The 22,393-nt window shown below is 41.9% G+C and overlaps 1 protein-coding gene and 1 long non-coding RNA gene across 2 annotated transcripts in view; both read left to right on the forward strand.

The window, feature by feature from the left end:
* Window positions 1-22,393, forward strand: part of ECE1 (endothelin converting enzyme 1) — a 178,397-nt gene that overhangs the window by 461 nt on the left and 155,543 nt on the right. The gene's annotated exons all lie outside the window — the stretch shown is intronic.
* LOC141509026 (uncharacterized) overlaps window positions 436-22,393 on the forward strand; it is a 57,238-nt gene continuing 35,280 nt past the window's right edge. The window contains exon 1 of the long non-coding RNA XR_012474562.1: window positions 436-21,952. This is a non-coding gene — a long non-coding RNA (uncharacterized LOC141509026). The remainder of the gene's footprint in view (window positions 21,953-22,393) is intronic.

Below are 22,393 nucleotides of genomic sequence, written 5' to 3' on the forward strand. Positions count from 1 at the left end.
TTCCTGTCCACTTCCCAGACGGCTGATGGGTGTTGTTCCTAGTGAGAGGTTCTAGTTTGTATCTGACCTTAGTTCTAGGCTTCGGGCTCCCCGTCCGGGTGCATCGGGCTAAAGGGCTCTAGCGTTCGGGTTGGGGTGTCTTCGGAGGAAAGCACCAGGGTTTGGTGCAGAGAATTCTAGAGCAGCGGGTTAGGATTAAGTTTAATTTGGGGTTCTGTTGTGTGCAGAGGGTTCTGGACCCGAGGAAGGATGGGGAGGGCAGAGGGCTCTGCCACCCCGCTTCTGTTTTATGTTCACAGGGAGACACGACTTAGGCAACAGGGGCAAGGCGACCCCGGAGGGAACAAGGGACAGCAAGGTGCTCGCTAGGAGGATGCTACAGGACCGGGGATGAAGATGGGGCCGGGCGGGGAGGGAGTCCAGAGAAATCAAGGACATGGGGTAAAGAGAAGAGGGAGAGGAGAGGAAGGAGGAGGAGGCTGAGGAGGAGACAAGTGGATATTGTGGGATGGGGAGAAAGTCCCGGAGGGAGGGAGGAGATGAAGAACTCATACCCTTCAGGGAGAGGGAAGCAGGAGAATGACAGACAGGGAAGAAGAGCTACGTAGAGGGGAAAGAGTTGGGAGGAAAGCAAGAACAAACAGAAGTGAGACCCCCCCCCATATATATATATATATATGTACTGAATTCCTGGGAGGAGATGGAGGAGGATTTTTGGGGGGGGGGATGCTTTTGCCCCCCAACACCTACAGTTTTGGGGGAAAGTTCCAGAATCATATTGGGAGTTGGAGGTTATTTCTATCCTCCACGCTTCTCTTTGCCCTCTCAGGTTCCTGGTAGCTGTCCTAACTTGCTTAGGTCTTATGTAGGGGAGGAAGGGGAAGGACCCAAGTTGGGCTTCCAGGTGTCTGCTCCATAGGCCCAAAGTGGAGCTCCTGGAACAGCACTCTGAGGTATCCTACAAGGGGTCCAAGCTGGGGACATTGCAAACATAGAACATTGCAGATAGAAAAAGACCTTTGGGTTGATTTCTCCTAAGTTTTTCAGGTTAAAGGAGGAAATGATAACAACTGATATATCTTAATTTCATATTTACAAAACTCTTTCAAACCGATATCTTGTTTGATCCTGTCAGTTATCCTGCAGTGTGGGTACTACAGACATTATTATCCCTGTTTTACAGATAAAGAAACTGAGATTCAGAGAGATTATGACCACACAGCTAGTAAATGTTTGAGGTAGGATTTGATCTCTGGTCTTCTTGTCTCTAAGACCAGCACTTTATCCTATTGTGCCATGCTACCTGGTGGAAAGATGGTCAGAGAAGTTAAACGACTTGTCTAATTTCCCTAGGCTAGTAAGTTGTTGAGCCAAAACAATTGACAGGTTTCTGGGTCTTTTTTTTTTTTTTTGGCCTCTTCCTATTAGCAATAACCAATGTGAAACCTGCTGTGTATTGTAATAGGGAGCCCAAATTCTAGGGTAGGTACTACCATTGTTCTGCTGATCCTGGTAAAGTTCTTTCCTCTTTATGATCCTCAGTTTTTCTACTCTGTGAAATGGGTATAAAGTTCTTAGATTTGTCTAAAAGGCAGAATTGTAACTTTGTTGTTGTGGGTGCTTCATCCTGGGAAAAATAGGATCATCAGGCCATGTTGATATCCAGGACCCAGCTAGGGTACCAATTATTACTTTTTACCTACTTGAGATTGCTTTGACTGGGACATGAAAGATCTTGTGCCATTTGATGATGTTTGTCCTTTGAAGACTATGACATCAGGAAGGTGATGTCATGACAAGCACATGAATCTGATTTGAGTGAGGGGGGCTGTGCTAAATCACCAGCCTCACTTTTTCCTCCAGAGTTATCTGGGTCCAATGGCTAGATATGAATCAGGACAACTAGAGATGGTCCTGGATGCAAAGCAGTCAGGGTTAAGTGACTTGCCCAAGGTCACACAACTAGTAAGTGGCAAGTGTCTGAGGCTGAATTCATATACCCATCCTTCTGACTCCAAGACCAGTGCAATATCCACTGCATCACCTAGCTGCCCTTTAAGCTACTTACTTATCTCTGGGTCTCCAATTTCCTCAACTATAAAATGAAGGAGATAGGACTAGAAAGTTTCTAAGGCACCTGTTAGTACTACCATTCTGTGTTCTAAGGGCCTTCCCAGCTCTGACATTCCATGTTCTAAGGGCCTCCCAGCTCTGACAGTGTTTTAAGGATCCTCCCAACTCTGACATTCTGTTTTTTTTTTAATTTCCTCCAGAGAATAGGAACCCTAAGTGACTCTGAGATTAAGTGATGATCCTCCAATAGGAGTATTCCCCCCCCCATAGGCTATTCTTTCCTTTCCCGACCTCCTTGCCAGCTAATTCCTCCTTATTCCTATAGCATTTGGCTATATACTGTGTCTTCCCAGAAATGATATTTTCAGTTGAGTCAACTCTGATCTAGAAGGACCCTTCAACTGGGTCATCTAAACCAGTCATTTACCAGTGCAGAAATCCCCTCTATAGCATCTTTGACAGGTAAATCTCCCAACCTTAGCTTGAATACCTCTAGGGACAGGGAGCTCACTCTCTCTATATTTCAGGTTATGTTAAGGTTATAGTACACTGAGGGGAGGTTAGCTTCACAAAGTCATTACATCTGTGGGATGCCCCCTTGTTTCTTCGCAGATCTATTTTTTATTCATTCCAGAAAGATAACTGTCTTTTCTTTTAAAAACAACAGGGAGGGAGACTTATCTGGAAACCCAGCTCTGGTGTGCCATTATTAGCTACATGATCATGGACAAGGGAGTTTATTCTCTAAGATTCTGGTTGTTGATTTTTTTTCCCTCCCTAAATCTGTAAAAGGGCCTGCACTTTGTACTATCTTCCTCACATTTTTTTTGTAAAGAAAGACCCTAGTGGTTTACAAATGGACAGCTGCCTTTTCTTGTCAACAGGATTCTCTTTTTCCCATGGTTCACATGGAAAGCTGCCTCTGAGCCTACAATTAAGTTCACTGGATAAAAGAGTAAGGGGGTTTGCTAGACCAATCCCCACGTTTTACAAGTATGGAAACTAAGGCTAAGGGCAAGAGTTACTGTCCTAACCTAACACAGCTGCTAAGGAATAGAGTCAGGATTTAAGTCCAGATCCTTTCGGTCTCTTCAGGGAAGAAAATATGGTAACCATAGGGGAAAGAGTGACAGATTTGGATTTATAGGCTGTAAATTCAAATCCAGCTGTGTTATTACCTATGTGACCTTCTCTAAGCCTCAGTTTCCTCATCTGGAAAATAAAGGAGTAGGACTGGATTGGATAACTTCCAGGGACCCTTAGAACTCAAGAGCTATCTATCATTTGTTGGCAGCCTAGTGGTTACTAGAGCCAGAGGTTTTACCAGGACAAGATATTGCCACTGTTATTATTAACACTCATCATCACACAATTAGGTTTGTTCTGCTTAGATCCAGGGATGAGAATGAACCATGAATGGAGGTTGCCAGAGGCAGATTTAGGTTCCACGTGAGGAAAAAGCTTCCTTTCAAATTCACAATTTCACATTCGAATTGAGGGAATGAACTAATATGGGAGGGCAGATGGAAAGGACTAGTGGTCTGGAGGGTTCAGCAAAAGGAAAGATGGTAAGGTCTGTTGGTCTGGAGGATTCAGCAGAAGGACAGATGGTAAGACCTGGTAATAATTGAAAGTGGTCAAAAGTTTGGTCTACTTCGAGGGAGGTGAGTTTCCCTTCTTTGGAAGTTTCAAGCAAGGGTTGTTTGATCACTGATTGGGGGTATTCTTGAAGGGATTCTTTTCTAACTACAGGTTGAACTGACTAGCCTTTGAAGCCCCATCTTTGAGATGTTGTTAACTCTGAATTCTAACTGAGAAATTCTTTGGATATCATGGAAAGGAGGAAGGTAACAAACTTTACCTGCTATGTGTAAGTCCTGAAGACAATACAAGTTAGGGGGGAGAATAGAGAAGAATGACACAGTCCCTATTTTAATGGAACTTAGTCTAATAAGAGAGGTTAGATTTTAGTTTTTAAAAAAATCTTCGATGTAGAATTGAGTGGTTCAAGGGAGTTATTATTCCCAGATTACAGATAAAACTGAGGCTCAGAAAAAAAAAGTGATTTACTGACATCCATTCAGCTAGCAAATAGATACTTATTGCTCACATTAGCTGAGACTGGAATCCATTTTTTTTTTTTTATTCTAAGTAGTGGATTTTCTCATCAGTGCTGTGGACATGAGGAGAACAAGGAACTTACTTCTGGGATGGGGGGGTATACATACATACTCAGATAAGGCTTCATGGAGAAGATGACATCTCTGGACAGCTAGATGGCGCAGTAGATAGAACACTAGCCCTTGAGTCAGGAGGAACTGAGTTCAAATGTGACACTTAATAATTACCTAGCTCTGTGACCTTGGGCAAGTCACCTAACTCCATTGCCTTGCAAAAAGAAAACAAAAAAAAATCTAGAAAAGATAACATCTGACATTTAGGGATGGGCTAGATGGTAAGGCAGCTAGTCTTCTAGAGGGAATTCTTTTTCAAGTACAGGTTGAATTAACAACGTTTGATGTTCCTTCCCTGAGATTTTGGGGAGAGGGCAGGCTGGTCAGGCCTGTTAGAGCTCTTAGAATCACAGATTGAGGAGCCTGAAAATGAGATTCAGAGGAAACTGGGTCAGCTAATGGTGTGAATTGTTTATTTAATATTTATTGCTTCTCATTTTGTACAAACATTGTTTTTTATGCATTAATAAAATATTCTTGTTTAAAAGTACACAAAATACCCCCTCCCCCCAAAAATATAGACTCAGTTGAGTGATAAAGTAAAGGGAAGAGAAAAAAATTAAAATTAAAATTAGAAAAATAATAGTAATAATTGCAGGTATGGCCAGGTGGCACAGTGGATGGAGCACCAGCCCTGGAGCCAGGAGCACCCAAGCCCATATCTGGCCCCGTACACCCAACAGTCACCCAGCTGTGTGACATGCAAGCCACCCCAACCCCACAGCCCTGCATAAACCAAAAAAAGAGGGGAAAAAAAGACCTAAAATAAAATAGTAATAATAGTAGGGGCACCTGGGTGGCGGACAGAGCACTGGCCCTTGAGTCAGGAGCACCCGGGTCCAAATCCGGCCTCAGACACCCAGCAATCACCCTGCTATGTGGCCCCAGGCAAGCAACCCAGCCCCATTTGCCCTGCACCCCCCCCAAATAATAATAATAATAAAAAATGTGCTTCAGTCTGTATTCCAACACCACCAGCTCTGTCGCAGGTGGATCACATTCTTTATGATAAGTCCATCACAAAATAATGGTGTGAATTGTTGACACCCACAAGTGCCTACATAGGGTTCCTAAGCCAGTCCCTGCTCTTTAGACGGAGTGGTAGAAGTGATCCTCTCAAGATTGAGTAACTCTAGGCCACTGATAGGCAAGGCCCTTTGTACTGTGTTTTGCTGGAATCTCCCTGTCTGGGAGGGTAGGAGGAGGGGGGAATGTGGGGGGATTTCAACACCGTCCAAACAAAACCATGTTCTTCCCCGCCTGCTCAGCCAAGTTTCCTCCATCCCCCAGGGTTCTTCTCCATGACTTGTTCCCAGAGAGTTCACAGTCTGTTTTTCCCAGCTATCCTCTGGATGTAGCTAATAGTCCCCAATCCCCAGACCAGGCCATTAACCCTTCTAGGGGAGTTAGACCTGACATGAAAGGCCTGTAAGATTCTAGGGACCTTTGAGGACACATAGACAAAACCTTCAATTTATAGATAAGGACCCAGAGGTTCAGAGATGAAGAGGTTTGTCCAGAGTTCCATAGCTAGTGGATATTGGAGCTGGAATTCTAGCCCAACTCTCTCTCCCCTTGATGCCACAGGGCTAACTTAAATTGGATGAAATCCCCATGCAAGTTTTTGAATCCTTACATTCATATACTTCCCCTTGTTGGGGTGGTAATTCTTCAGCTGTATTATAAAGTAGCCTAGAATGGCTAATGGACTTGCCTGAAGTCAAACAGCATTTTAAAAAATAGACGTAGGTCTACCATAAAAAATTTTAAGAGTTCACATTTCTTTAGTGCTTACAAGTTTAAAAATGGCCAAGATTTAGGGGCAGCTAGGTGGCACAGTGGATAGAGCACTGGCCCTGGAGTCAGGAGGACCTGAGTTCAAATCCAACCTCAGACACTTAATAATTACCTAGCTGTGTGGCCTTGGGCAAGCCATTTAACCCCACTGCCTTGCAAAAAAAAAACCCTAAAAAAATGATCAAGATTTATATAGTACCTACTATGTGCCTGGGAGGTAGTTGCTATTATTATCTCTACAGATGAAGAAAGAGTCACTTGAAGTTTTCTTGATAAAAAATGCTAAGGTAGTTCACCATTTCCTTCTTCATCTCATTTTACAGATGAGGAAACTGAAGCAGACAAAAGTAAAATGACTTAACTAGGATCACACAGGTAGTATATATTAGAGGATTTGAACTCTGTCTTACTGAACTCTACCCATTGTTCCACTTAGTGTTTCACAGCAAGGAGGCCATGTAGTACAGTGGCTAGAGCTCCCAACCAGGACTTTGTGGACTCCAAGTCTGATACTCTGCCTGCTCTTGCCATGCTGCCTTCCTTATAACCTAAAGGTTACAGACTACCTTCCACACAATAAACCTGTGACATGCATAATGGGAGAATTGTTGTCCCCATTTATAGGAGGTCATGGGTTCAAGTCCTAACTGACTCACAGGGCAAGGCACTTAAATCTCAGTCTCAGTGCTCCTAGGCACCTCTTTATGAATTACAGCTGCTTTAGGAGAGGGTGGTCCTCTTTGGCACCTCCCTCTACCGATGAACTCATAAATGCAGTCCTTATTCTGGTTGTTAAGATGATGAAACTAAGCCTCAGCAAGGTTTAAGTGATTCCTCTCCCCACTCTACACGTACATTAGCCAATCTGGGAAGTGTTGGAACTAGATTCCAAATTCAGAATCAATGCTGTTTCTGATGCACATCTCTGACTCTCATCCAAGGTCTCCCAGCTCCAGTATAAGCAAAGTCTTGGAGGTGGGAGAGTACGGGATGTGTTCAGACAAAAAAGGACATTGGAGATGAGCCAGTTTGTAGAACCCATGGCACAGTATAGTATGACATAAGCTAGAAATGTAGGTCAGAGCTAGTTTACTAATGACCTTGCTTTGGACCTTGCTATAGAGGCACTAGGGAGCCAGTGAAGGTTCTGCCAGAACCTGGTAGTTCTCCATAGCTTCCCAGGATTCTCTTCCCATGCAGTTTGATCCAGAGCTAAGTTTGGGACCACCCTGGGAGTGATATCATCTTAGGGAGCCAGATAGGAGGCTGAGAACAATGAATAAATACAGGGGAGGAACAGAACAGTCTCTAGTGGGCTGGAAATCCAGGTATTTTGTGGAAAGCCCCAGGTGGGTGTGTGGGACCGGAAGGGGAGGAGGGGGGCCTGGACCAGCAAGCAGGGGGAAGTGAGTTTTTGGAGAAGCTAATGCTTGGAACCTAAACTGTCAATTTAGGCAGGGTCTGCCAAAGGCCAGTTGTTGGTTATATGATTTACTCATGTTTCCCTTGCAGAACTGGAGATGAACAAATTGTTCTGTTTGGAAACTTTATAAATAACATTGATACCTTGTTTCACCAGCAGAATCAAGGCAGCTGCAAAAGAGGGGAGAAGGAGGAACTTGGGAACTTCCTATCTGACTTGACTATAACTCTCTTTCAGGGGTACCCACCCCACTTTCTGTTTCCCCCTAATTCTCATTGTTCATATTGGCCCTATCCTTGGGAAAGAATATTAGCTGTGGGGTCAGCTCTGGGGGCAAGTCCACCCTCTGTTACTTGTTACCTGGGTGATCTGGGACAAGTTCCTTGCCCTCCTCAAACCTCAATTTTTTGATCTGTAAAATAATCATATGAACTAGATGACTGCTGAAATCCTTTCCAGTGCTAAGACATGATACTATGACTCTCTAACCTGGTTTCTGGTAAAAAAAACAATTTTTCAAGACTCAACACAATGAATATATCCTCAGAGCAACCCTAAGTGATCTTACCCAGCCTAGTGAAAGAACTACCTCAGATTTCTCCTGACCTCCAGCATCTGACTATCCCTAGTATCACAGGATTTGTCTGGTATCAGTATCATTAGATGTAAAAAAAATCACTGAACTATATTCTGTCTAATTTCCAGATAAGAAAATTGAGACTCAGAAAGAGATACCTCAGATCACATATCATTGTTGAGGTTAGGATTTAAACCCAGCTCTTTGACATTGTCCTATGTTTTGTTTTGTTTTGGTTTTTTTGGCCACAAGTCTCTACCAAATGACAAGGTCCCAGAGAAGAAGAAAGATCAAAATAAGACATGATCTCTCTCTCTCTCTCTCTCTCTCTCTCTCTCTCTCTCTCTCTCTCTCTCTCTCTCTCTCTCTCTCTCTCTTAAAGAGCTTGGAGGCTATAGAGAGTCAGTGTGGTATAGATAGAGTCAGCATGAAAATCCAAGTTCAGGGCAGAGCCTATTGCAAATCCTGTGACTGTGAGACCCTGCATAAGTCAGATAATATCTTTCAAACTATCATTTGCAAAGAAGGTTCCATCTTGCTTTGGTAGAGAGTTTCTTCATCCCCTTAGAAGTTCCCTATAACAATCTAGCCCCTATCCCTTTCTTACAGTCTAATGGGGAATAAGACATGTAAAGACAATTATAAACCATATGATAAAATATAAAGTAAAAAGTAAGGGGTTGGGCACAGAGATATCTCTGCCTTCTGGGAGATACTGGCAAAGTATACTCTTAGAGTAGACAGTAGTTGAGTCAAGGAAGAGGAGGAACTTCTGCAGGGGGTGAAGAAGAGAGCGTGATGGGAGCCTAGGATGGAAATACATGCCCTATAACTAGCAAGGTTTAATCAATGGGAAGTCCTTTTATTGGCCCCAGTCTAATGACATAAGCAGATGACTGGTGGGAAACACAAAACCACAGGATTCTGTAGAAACCAGGTCTGGCGGTGGAGAGCAGTATGATTGGGTACCAAAGTTTCCTGGATCTAACCTTCCCTACTTCCCTTTTTTTCCTTTAATCATTTTCTCTGTTCTCATATTTTCACATAGTGAGCAGAAGGGAGTTTGGAGAACCCTGTGAATGTCTGCTTTCCTGACAAGATTGGCATAGAGTATGGGGAGAAAGGGTGGGCAATAGGAAAATAATACTCTTTTATATAGTATTTTATTTTTTCCAGCATATACAAAGACAAATTTTAACACTAATTTTAAAAATTTTGATTTTCAAATTTTTTCCCTTCCTCCCTTCCTTCTCCCTAAGACAATAAACAATTCGATACAGGTTATATATACACAATTTTGTAAAACATATCCAGTATTAGTCATGTTGCAAAAGAAGAAACAGGCCTAAACAAAAAACTTTGGGGGAAAAAAGTGAAAATAATAAGCTTCAAACTTCATCGATTCTTTCTCTGGATGTGAATGGCATTTTTCCTCATGAGTCTTTGATCTTAGATCATTGTATTGCTGAGAAGAGTTAAGTCAGTCATGACTGATCATTGCACAGTGTTGTTATTACTATGTACAATGTTCTCTTGGTTCACTTTGCATCACTTCATATAATAGGTCTTTCCAGGTTTTTCTGATATCTGCCTACTCATAATTTCTTATAGCACAATATTATTTCACTACAATCATATACTACAATTTGATCAGCCATTCCCCAATTGATGAGTGTCCCCCTCAATGTTTAATTTTTGCCACCACAAAAAGAGCACAGTGTTGCTGTAACTGGTTCACATCATTTTACTTGTATCTGTTCTTGGAAGTATTTCCAAGGTTTTTTCTGAAATCATCTTGTTTATTATTTCTTATATTACAATAGCATTCCATCACATTTATATACCACAATTCATTCAGCCATTCTCCAATTGATAGGTGTTCCCTCAGTTTCCAATAATTTGCCATCACAAAAAGAGCTGCTATCAATATTTTGGTGCAAGTAGATTCCTCTCTTCCTTCCCCTCCCAACTCCCCCATCCCCTACCATTTTTAAATCTCTTTGGGATACAGATCTAGTGGTAGTTTTGTTGAATCAAAGGGTATGCACAGTTTGATTGCCCTTTGAGTATAGTTCCAAATTGATCTCCAGAATAGTTGGAGCAGTTCAGAACTCCACCAACAATGCATGTGTTCCAGTTTTCCCACATCTTCAACACATATCATTTTCCTTTCCTGTCATATTAACTAGTCTAAGTGTGAAGTGTTACCTTAGATATGTTTTAATTTGCATTATTCTGATAAATGGTGATTTAGATCACTTTTTCAAATGATTATAGATAGTTTTGATTTTTTTCATCTGAAAACTGTCCATATCCTTTGATGAATGTGGTCACCTTCAAAGGAAGTGGTATTTGCTTGCCCACTGTGTAGGTTTCTCATGTCAGACAGTTTAGAATGTCCTGAATAACAAGTGGGAGAGATTCCTCTGAATCACGGCTCTTCCATTGAATGAGTGACCATTGAGCAAATCGATTTCCCTTTTCTTAACTGTAGTTTCCCTCATCTGGACAAGGAGCATTAGGACACTTCCACTCTTATGAGGCAGAAATTTTGAAAGATTGTAAACTTGCATATCACTATGACGATGTGAGCTATTTGTTCCTCACCACTCATATTTTAAATCTTGAGTGATGTGAAAGACTTAGGTTCTGCCACAGATTTCCTGTGTGATTTTGGGCCAGTTGCTTAATTTCCCCAGGCTCCAAGTCCTATGTCTATAAAATGAGAGAGTAGGGCTAGATGCCCCCAAAGGTTCCTTCCAATGCTCCCGGGCCTTCTTTTCCATTGAGTAAATGACCCTGAAACACCTCCCCCTCTTTGAAGTCTTCCTGGATTGGATTATTGTAGCTTTTCCCGCACACTGCCTAGAGAAGATTTAACTCTCCACCTAGCTATCCCTGTTTGTTAATTTTCTTGATTTCTTTTCCCACTTTTCAGTTCCCTGCCACCCAAGAAAGTTAATTTACTTACTCCTGCCTGATATGTCTGCTGAGCTGCACCTTCCTCTGTCCGCATAGTTGTCATCTCAGACAGTTCAAAGTCATGGACAGTGTCCTGGATGGCAGGTGGGAGGGATTCCTTTGAATCACAGCTCTTCCACTGAAAGAGTGACTTGAGCAGTCATTTCCCTTTTATGAACTACATTTTCCTCATCTGGTTAATGGGACAAGGACACTTTCACTCTTTTCAGGCAATGATTTTGAAAGGAGATTGTAAACTTGCAAGTCACTATGACAATGTGAGCTAATATTATCATTCTTTAGCTCCAGGAGGGCAGGGCCTCTGTATTTCTGTGAAACTCAAGAATGCAAATGGGCATTTTATAAAGACACTGAGGGTTAGTCTTACTGACCTTTCTCTTCTTGCATAATCTCTGCCCATCAATGTCAGTTGTGATTAATTCTGATTCCAGGTCAGTTGTGAGATGGGTAAGAAACACTACCCAAGAAATGAGGTGAATGAAGCAGCAGAAATTTTCCCTCCCCAAATCTCTGAAATGTTGTTAGCTTTTCTTACCTCTTAGTTTCCAGAATATCAGAACTTGGAAGGCCCTTAGAACAGAAAATGTCAGAGCTGGAAGGGGTCTTAGAGCAGAAAATTTCAGAGCTGGAGAGATGGTGGAACAAAGATGTTGGAACTGGGAGAGAGTTTGCAATAGAGAATAGCAAAAACGAGGGGAGAACCTAGAATGCTGGAAGGTTCAGAGAATGAACAGAGAGAGTCAGAGTTGGAAGGGAACTTACAATAAAGAATATTAGAATGTGGAATGTCATAGTTGAAAGAGATGTCAGTTTTCATGTCAGTTCAAAGGAGATCTTAAAATATACTATTTTGAACACAGAATGTTAGAATTGAGAGGGGACATTAGAAACCATCTAGTTTAAGTCCCTTATTTTACACATGGGGAAACTGAGATCCAGGATATGGAGAAACATGCCTGTGGTCACATAATTAGTGGTAGATCTATGAGTAGTATCTCAGTCCCAGCTGCAGATTCAGCAGCATCATGGCCACCACTTCTGTCAGAACACACACTCACACACACACACACACACACACATATATACCTTGACAGAGCTTGGGGTCTTCTCCCTTGACTAAATCTTCTGGTTTCAGGCCAATATTGACATTACAGGTAAATATTGACATTGCAGTATTTATGGTGTAATCTTATTCCTTCTGGCTGCCTCCCTAAACACTTGGCAGAAGGGGAAGCAGGAGGGAGGGATGCTCCCTTGCCTGTTGGGACTAGTGCCCACACTCCCTCACACCGCAAAAAGATTTAGCCACCCACTCCAAGGGCTGGGATTTAGGCCCCAGGGCAAGAGGGATTCGGGCAGAGGACCCCCCACAACTTGGGTCTCTCAGGAATGATGGGGGGGAGGCTGCCTTAGGCTTAGATAAGCAAAAGACTTGCTCCTGCAGTTCCAAGTCAGTCACCACCATTCATGCTCCCTTAAGGTCTCTGTGGGCTCTAACAGTCAAGGTTTTTGTGGTCCCTTCCAACCCTGTGATCCCAGCCTTAGAATAGGAGAAATCTTAGAGGTCTTTATGCCAGCCTCCTCTTTTTACAGACTAGATACTGAAGTCAAAGAGGCTCAACAAACTATACTTGGCAGGGCCTTAATGTGCCCTATGATCCCAAATCCCTCTTGGAACCTTCCATCTTTAAAATTCTTGCTGAACTTTTCATGGTCTAAGCATTCTCCTGGTTCTAAAATTTTGGGCGTCCACAACTTGGTCTTGTATTGGTGCTGGCAGGAAGAGCCTTGGCAGTTCAAAGAAGGGGGAATCAGTAAGAAAAGTATTCAGTTTGAAGGGGCAGCAGATAGGTTACTCAGGAAGACCTGAGTTCAAATTTGGCCTTAGACACTAGCTGTGTGACCTTGGGCAAATCACTTAACCTCTATTTCTCTAGGAGGCAGTTAGGAAGCTCAGTGGATAGAATACTGGACCTGTAATTCTGAAGACCTGAGTTCAAATGTGACCTTGGGCAAGTCACTTAACCTCTATTTGCTTTAATCCACTTGAGAAGGAAATAGTAAAGCAGTCCATATTTTTGCCAAGAAAATCTTATGGACAGTGTGATCCACAGGGTCAGGAATAATGAGACATGGCTGAATAACAACAACAACCAGCGTCCATCTTGGCCTCTGCCCAAGAAAGTTTCTTTTTAAGATTATCTGAAAAGGCCTTTGTCTAGCATTTGCTATCTCAGGCCTCCTGCCCCACATTTCTGAGGGACAGGGCTCAGGTCTTTGTGAAAAAACCTCCTCACCCCACCCCCATCCCTGTTTCTAGGAGGTCTCTCCTTAGACAGAGCCACCCAGGTTCTGGCCTTGTGGGAATATCAAATCACAGACTCCCAGGCAAACTGCAGAACTCTGGAGTCTCAGGCCCTGGGCTGCTGTCCAGCATCCCTGCCTGCATTTCCGTTCCTGCTCCAAACACAAATATCCGATTCCACTCATTGCTCCTGGGAGGCCAGCTTCTTGAAGGGAGGGAGAGCTACCTGATATCTAAATAGCAATGACCCTGGCACCCGGGTCCTGGATCTGGAGGGACAGGGAGCTATGAGAGAGACAGAGAGAAATATTCAACTTGGTATGGTAGAAAGAACAATAACCATAGCATTTATCTGTAGTATTTTCAGGTCTGAAAAACACTTTACAAATATCTCATTGGATCTTTACAACAACCCCGGGAGAGAGGTCCTATGATTATCAGTAGACTAGGAAGCTGAGGCACACAGACGATAAGCCACTTGCCCAGGGTCATACAAATGTGTGAGGCTGGATTTGAATTCATATCTTCCTTATTCCTGACTTCAGGTCTTGTTCTCTAACCACTGTACCACCTAGCCAGGTTGTAATAGTGGCTCTATCAGTGGAGATTTCTTTTTTTTTTCCTTTTTTAGGTTTTTGCAAGGCAAATGGGGTTAAGTGGCTTGCCCAAGGCCACACAGCTAGGTAATTATTAAGTGTCTGAGACTGGATTTGAACCCAGGTACTCCTGACTCCGGGGCCGGTGCTTTATCCACTACGCCACCTAGCCACCCCCAATCAGTGGAGATTTCTTTTGAAAAGTCAAACCATGTCAGCAAGTATATTAAGCACCTACTATGTGCCAAATATTATTCTAAGTATTGTGAAGGGATGGGGATGGCATAGCAGTGACGAGCTTTCTGGAAAAGGGGGTGTTTGGCAAGAATGGCTTTGTTATTAGTCTTCCATCTCCTTCCAGCTGCATGGATGAAAATAGTTGTGTGGGATGGGGCAGGACAAGCTCCTGGATTGGACTCCTAGCTACTTGTTTCTGTAGTAGGATTTTAGAGAGATCTAGAGAAGTAGGGGAAGGATCAATTAAGTATTGAATGTGATGCAAAAACAAAACATGTCCAATACATTGTTAATGAATGAAACTCAGTGATTCCAGGGTACCCTTTGGGTCCTCAGATGTGTTTGGGGAAAGCATATTCTGTAACATTAGAGCAGGAAGAAACTAGAAATGATGTATTCAAACACCTCACCCCACACATAAGACAGTGTGAGAAACTGAGACTCAGAGGGAAGTGACTTTGCCAAGGTCACTGTATATAGTAGGGCTCAGGCGTCTTCCTACCTAATCCTTCTTATATACCATATTGCCTGGTCTTGAGAACTTGAAGACACAGAGCTGGGGCAAAAGAGAGGGGGAATAGCCCTGTATTTGCCAAACAGATATCCAGTAAGCTTGTGTGAGGGAGGCACTCTTTCCCATTGGGCCCCCACCTTTCAAACACCAGGTGCCCCAGCTGACCCTTTTGGGGGACATGATGCTTATGTTCAGTCGGGAAGTCCTTTCATGGCTGCATGGGGGCCTTATGGATTGATGCATGGGGAGGGAGTACACAGGAGAAGGGAGCAGATCCCTCTGACCTCCAGCTTCTTTCCCTCTGACCTCTCAGCATGGTTCAGGGGCCCTGTGAGGCCACAGAACAGGCAGTCCTGCATCAGGGGATCCTGCCCTTCTCTCCCTTTGAAATATTTCAAAGGAAAATAAGGAGAGAGAAAGGAAACAAAGCTAATCCCATAACCCTCTGTCCAGACTTGATTCTTGATAATAGATCAGTAGTCAGGATTCTGTGTGTGTGTGTATGTGTGTAGGTATTTCTGTGCCTCCATGAGTTTTGTCTTTGTACATATATGTGTGTTTGTGTGTATTTATATGCATGTGTTTATGTATCTGTGTACATTTGTGTGTATATGTGTGCATTTGTATGTGTGTTTTTTATATTTGAGCATTTGTTTTTATGTATGTATTTGTGTATGTGTAGATCTGTACATTCATTTGTTTTGTATTTGTGCATATGTGTGAGTTTATATGTGGTGCATTTGTGTGTATATGTGTATTATGTGTGCATGTGTTTGTGTATATCTGCATTTGTGTGTTTTGTATTTGTGTATGTGAATGTATGTTGTATGTGTTTGTGCATGTGTGTGTGTGGGTAGGTGATGGAGGGAGGAGACAGGGAAAATCTTGGACCAGGCTGTTTGGGAGTTGTTTCTTTACAATTTTTTAAAAATGAATTTTAACTTTTGCAAAATTGAGTATTTCTGCACATACAGCTAGAGCAAAATCAAAAAAGAAATTGATTGTGGATCCATGAATCCCCATTTCACATATGTTGCATGCTAGATTTTACCAGTCACTATCCTCCTCAGAGCCCAGAGAGGTAGGTAGTAGTAGTGTAAACATTTTTTTATTTCCATTGCTTAGTTGGAGAAATCAAGGCTTAAATGAGGGGAAATGATTTTCCTAGGATTCCTTTGAAAGACTGAGATTTGAACCAGGCCATGAAGACAGTAGCTTCTGGTTGGATAGGGCTCTAATTGGACAGGCCAAATTGCGGGTACTGGTTGTCTCCCAAGATGAAAGTGAGCTTCCCGGAGGATAAAAATGATTTGTTTGTTTATTTTTTTGGTCTTTGCACCCCAGAATATAGTACTGTGAATAGTATGTGGTAAAGGCTTGATTGGTTGATGATGAAAAAGAATGATAGGACTTGTGATTTCATGACTTCTTTGATATGGGGAACTCCTTGGCAAAGAGATTGTACTAATGATAGTTAACATTTATATATTGCTAAGGTTTGTATAATACACTGACATCTATTCTCCTACTCAGTCCTTATGTTACTATCTCTATTTTACAGATGAGGGAACTGTGACTTAGATAGGTTACTTACGTGGAATCACACACCTTAATAAGGGTCAAAAACAAGATTTCAATTTGGGCCTTCCTGATTCCAGATCTAAGATTCTCCCCATCATGATGTCTAGAGGCCACCTACTTCTTGTGCTTCTATTAATCTGAGAATTGCCTTCTGCAGGGACAAGTGATTTGCAGATACACACACACACACACACACACACACACACACACACACAGTTAAAGTTATAGTTATATAGAGCTATTATATGTATCAGAAGATATGACCTAGGTTCAAGTCTACCCTGATAAATATTTTTGTTGTTGTTCAGTCATTTCAGTTATGTCTGATCCTTAGTGATCCCATTTGGGGTTTTCCTGGCAAAGCTACTGAAGTGGTTTGCCATTTCCTTCTCTAGCTTATTTTACTGGTGGGGAAACTGAGGCAAAGAGGATTAAATGACTTGCCCAGTATCTCACAATATCTGTGCAAAATTTGAACTCAGGTCTTTTTGAGAACACTGGAAGGTAGCTCAAGAAAGGTCTTCTGTAGGCAGTGGCTCCTGAGTCATGCTTTGAAAGGAATGGAGAGCCACCATAAGCTCTAGAATTAAGAGGGACGTTAAAGGCCATGAAGTCCAATCCATTTGTTTTACAAATAGGGAAACTGAGACTTAAGTGACTTACCAGGATCGTATAGCAAAAAATGTCTGAGACAGGATTTGAATCCAGGTCTTCCTAATTCCAAGTTTCCTCTGTGGGGAGACTATACCACTCTTGGGAGAGCTCCCTGTACTGTTCATAGGCCAAATTACCTGGAATGGGGAGAGAAAACAAAAGAGAATGGAAAATACTGGAAAAACAGGTAGATGCTACATTCAGTCAAACAACAAGCATTATGAAGTATCTTATGTTTCAGACACTGTTGGAAATACAAAATAAAAAGATTGTTTCTATTATCAATGTATCAGAAGAGTATTATGTAGAAGCTTTTAAATTCTAGATTGAGGATTTTGTATTTTATCCTTTTGTTATTGTTTGGGACTTTTTTGAGGAGGTAATAGGAGTTAGGTGATTTGCCCAAGATCACACAGCTAGTGGGTATCAAGTGTCTGAGACCAGATTTGTATTCATATCCTCCCGACTCCAGGGCTAGTGTTCTATTGCAACACTTAGCTGCTCCTTCATCCTTAACCCATAAGGGGCCACTAAACAATTTTGAGGGTGTGTTTGTGAAGGGATGACTTGGTCACATATGTTTGTAGGGGTGATAGATTGGAGGAGGAAGAGAGTAGAAACAAGGCAGCAATTTAAAATATTCAAGGGAAGAGATGATATGGATTTTAAATAGGATAGAGTTTTATGAATAGATGCAAGAGAATTTTTGAAGGTGATAATCTTTATATTTGGCAGCTGATTGGAGGGAAGATGGTAAAGGAAGGCTGGTTTGAAGAATGGGTCTGATGCTGTGAATCTGGGGTCTTTTAAGGTAGTGTCTCACTGAGTGGCAGACTCAGGGTGGAGACTATACTGCACTGGGAGAACCACCTGTGCTAAGGGAATGAGTTGGGAATCTCATGGACCATGGATGGTGGTACACTCAGATGAAAATGGGGAATGGAGGAAGGATGCACTTTGGAAGAAGATAGGAGGTTCATTTTAAACTAACTCACAAAAGCAAATTATTGATAAAAATCAGGCTTCATTCAGTTTTTCAGACTCTGAGTACCATGTCTTTTGTCTTTTAAAATAATGTTTATTGATTCAGTTTTGTTTTCATATAAACTTTCTTTCCAAATGTACCACTTTTCCCCCTCCCCAAAGAGTCATCCATTGAAACAAAAAAATAGAGGGGACGGAAGTCAAATTTCATATTGTTGTGGGTTTTTTTTATTCCCATTTATGTTGAGGTCACTGAGTATGTTGTTTTCCTGGTTCTGCTGAATTCACTTTGTATCAGTTGTTATGAGTCTACCCATGATTCTCTACAGTTTTCATACTCATTGTTTCTCATGGCACAGTATTATTTACATTACATTCACACACTAGAATTTGTTTAGCCATTCCTCAGAAGCAGCTGAAATGAATAGAGTACAAAGCTTGGAGTCAGGAAAAGCACAATTCAAATCTGGGCTCAGATATTTATTATTTAGGTGACCCTGGCCAGTCACTTAATCACTGTTTGTCTCAGTTTCCTCAGCTGTAAAGTGGAGGTGATAATAGTTGTACCTGCTTTGCAGGGTTATTCTGAGGACCAATTTTTTTTTTAAATAAAAAATGCTTAGTGTAGTTCTTCAGACATAATAGGTTCTACATAAGAGCTTGTTCTCTTCCCCCAACTCCTGGATATCTAGTTCTTTCCTATATGAAATAGGTCCAATGCCTTTTCTGTTGTATTGTATAGTAAGTTATGAGTGTGTCCTTCATACTATGAATCAGTATTCCAAACTTAGCGCTTTCCACAGTGACTGGCATAGGACTGGTGCTTAATAAATGTTTAATGATTGATTGATTGACTCGCTTCATTTCCAATGTCTGCCAGACTGCAAGGCAGTCTTTTGTTAAGTGATTCAAGTAATTTCCCTGTTGGCATTTCAGTCTGGCAAAACAGTTTCTGTTGGCTTAGAGTATTTCAAAAACTTTCAGATCATTTATTTTTATGCAGCCCCTTCTCTCATTTTAGAAAAAGGGAATATGAAGCTAGAGAAAGGAGAAATGATTTTGACAGAGGAAGCCTGAAAGGATAATGCCAGACTATGCGTTGGGAAGTATTTTTTTTCAAATAATAGTTAAAAAGGCCAATCTCTGTCTCATTTCTTTCTTACCTAGCCTTAATAAATGTTGCCTTAGTCAAACTGAGAGCTGTTAAAGACTGTAGCTTAAAAAAACCAGGGTCTCCCACTGCATCCTGTACCATCTCCAGTCATCTAGATCCATGTGACCACTGACCTTAGATGGCTTCAGAGGAGAAAATGAGACTGGTGACTTTGCACAACTCTCCCTCACTCAAATCCAATTCAATTTTATGTCACGGCATCATCTCCCTGATGTCATGATCTTCTTTGAAAATAATGGACGGGGGCGGCTAGGTGGTGCAGTGGATAAAGCACTGGCCCTGGGGTCAGGAGTACCAGGGTTCAAATCCGGGTCTCAGATACTTAATAATTACCTAGCTGTGTGGCCTTGGGCAAGCCACTTAACCCCCATTGCCTAGCAAAAACCTAAAAAACAAACAAACAAACAATAAAACAATGGACAGCTTCTAGTCTGGTTCCTGCCACTTCATTGTGTCCTTGGATCAGTCACTTTCATGGTCCATGCCTCAATTTCTACTTGAGTAAAATGTATAGGTTGGTCTAGAAATTGGAATTTAAAATTTTTGTTTTATATTATAAATTTTTGTTTTAATGTCATGGACCCCTTTGGAAGTCTGGTGAGAACTATGGACCCCTTCATAGAAAAATGTTTTTAAATTCATAAAATAATGTGCATAGACTTGTAAAGGAAATCAATTTTTTTAAATATAGGGTTTAATATATTTTTCAAAGTTCTTCCCAACTCTGCCATTCTATATTCTAAAGGCCCTGCCAGCTCTGTCACTTCATGTTCTAAGAACCCTCTCAGCTCTGCCATTTCAAATTCTAAGACCCCTTTTAGGTCTATCACTCCATGTTCTAAAGGCCCTCCCAGTTTTGCCATTCCATATCTGTAGCCCCTCCTATCTCTGCCATTCCTTATTCTAAGACCCCTTCCAGCTTTATCACTCCAGGTTTTAAAGGGCCCTCCCAGCCCTGACATTCCATGTTCCGAAGTCCCTCCCAGTTCTGCCATTCCCTGATCTAAGACCCCTCCCAACCCTTATATTCCACATTCTAAGGGCCCTCCCAGCTCTGATTTAGCAAGTGCCTATCCTTTAAAACGACTTATTTCCTTTCCCTTTCCCTTGGATTCTATTTTGAGTTTTGTGATAAGTGAGCATTCCCATTTCCCATCCTGCACTCCCCTTCACTGAAAATATATTATCCAGGCCCTATTCTCTTTCTCTATCTCTTTGACTCATCTTTTCTATTTGAGTATTGTTACTTGTCCCTGGGTAGTGATGAATCATTGACTGAGCTCTTTAGGGAAAGGGAAGAGGAATTTTTCATCTTTCTTCAGGCTGCTATGGGGAACACTATGTAATAAACTTTAGATCTCCATTAATTAAGGAAAGGTTCTTTGCTGTCCCCTAGATGTGTGTAAATCCTGAGGGGTCCACCAGCTTTCTTGCAGCATCTCAGAATCTGGCCAATCAGAATGGGAGAACATGATTTATGAATGAGTGGGTTTCTTGGGTCTGTAGCATGCTAGGCTGTTCTTCCCTTTGGAAGATGAATCACTGTTCTGGAGCTGGGCTGTTTCTCTTTTGTCTGCCCATCTAGGGAGTGAGTGGTCAGGCAAGAGCTGGGCGGTGGCCTCCTCTTCTGCACTCCCCCCCCATTCCTTGTTTAAAGAGAATTCTGACCACAGGATCAAGGGGAATCATGGAGAAGTGATGGAAATACCAGCAGCCGGTTTCAGGCCTAACTTGATAAACCACAAGTATGAGAGTTATCTGAGACTATCTTAATGTATACAGACTCAGTTCACATCCATCTACCATTGCTTGTGAGAGCTGGGTGGGCTCCCTGGGATGTTTGGGCTCTCTCCTCCAAGTACGATTATCCCTCCTGTGGGATTTGTGAAGTAAGCTTTAATTCCAGGTTGCCCACCTGGTGGACTCAGGGGCTGCAAAGCCATTTGAATATTATCCTGAGTCAGGTGGTGTAGTGGAAAGAGCACTGGGCCTGGAGTAAGGAAATAGGAATAAACCTACATGACTCTTCTTGCACAACAGTAAATACTTTTGGATTGGAGGGAACCTTCAGAGAAGGAAGGTCAATCCAGAAGTGTCCATGTTCTGGTAAAAATAGAAACTTGAATTATGCCTTATTTTTTTATTTTTACTTTTTAAAATGTATTCATTCATTCATTTATTTATAATTTTTGAAGGCAATGGAGCTAAGTGACTTGCTCAAGGTCACATAACTAGGTCGTTATTAAGTGTCTAGGGCTGCATTTGAACTCAGGTCCTCCTGACTTTAGGACTGATGCTCTATCCACTGTGCCACTTAGCTGCCTCTATGCCTCATTTTGCAGTATACAGTTGTGCTTTTCTCACAGTAGGTAAAGTAACTATTTTTTTTCCTTTTGTAGAGAGAAAGCTAAGGCCCTGAGAAATGACTTACTCAAGGTCACAAAGTTAATGCAGATGGAGGGGTTGGAATTCTGATTTTGCTCTTCTGACTCTTAAGAGCAGAACTTTTTTCTATAGAATCCCTCATATTACCAAGTTGTCCACTGTGGTTGTTTTCCAGAATGTTACTACAAGCAATGGAATAATGAATACCTGAACAGAAGGACTCTTGGGGATGTAGGATGGGAAGAGAGTATTAAGACCAATGACAAGAGGGGTCTTCTTGTCCTGACCTGGATTAGTAATTTGCAAAACATACACAATGGCTCTTAGATCTAATAATCCACCTTCCATCTATTATTGCCTGCCAAGTTAATCCTCCATTCTCCATGAGCAACTCTCCTAGTTTTAGACTCTACAGGAACATTATGCCTCCCCCAAGGTAAGCCAATCACCTGAAATTTCATTTGCTAGGCTGACAGACTCCATTTTTGATACTCAACACCTCCTCAGCTTCCTCAGTTCTTTCCCCTCTCTGATGGGAGGGCTAAAAGGTGGAGCAGTAATCACTTCCCAAATTCAGCTGTCAGCAGCTCTGTTTGGTTTTGACTTGAATTATAAGCTCCTTGAGGGCAAGAATTGTCTTTTTTTTTTTAATTTGTATCTTCAGCACTTAACTCAGTGCTTCAGCAAGTGTTTTTTGAATTGAATCAGATTGCTCCACATTTTTCCAGTGTAATATCCTGTAAGCATCTTATCTTTTTGTCTGAGCCCATTCTTATAATGAAGGGTTTACCACTACTCTTCCTAGTCATTTGATGTTGTCCTAGTTTAGCATCATTCCCATTCCAGTCAAATTTATCAGTTCTACCTAGGCAACACC

The sequence above is a fragment of the Macrotis lagotis genome, chromosome 1 (assembly GCF_037893015.1).
Source record: "Macrotis lagotis isolate mMagLag1 chromosome 1, bilby.v1.9.chrom.fasta, whole genome shotgun sequence".
In the NCBI taxonomy this organism is placed as follows: domain Eukaryota; kingdom Metazoa; phylum Chordata; class Mammalia; order Peramelemorphia; family Peramelidae; genus Macrotis; species Macrotis lagotis.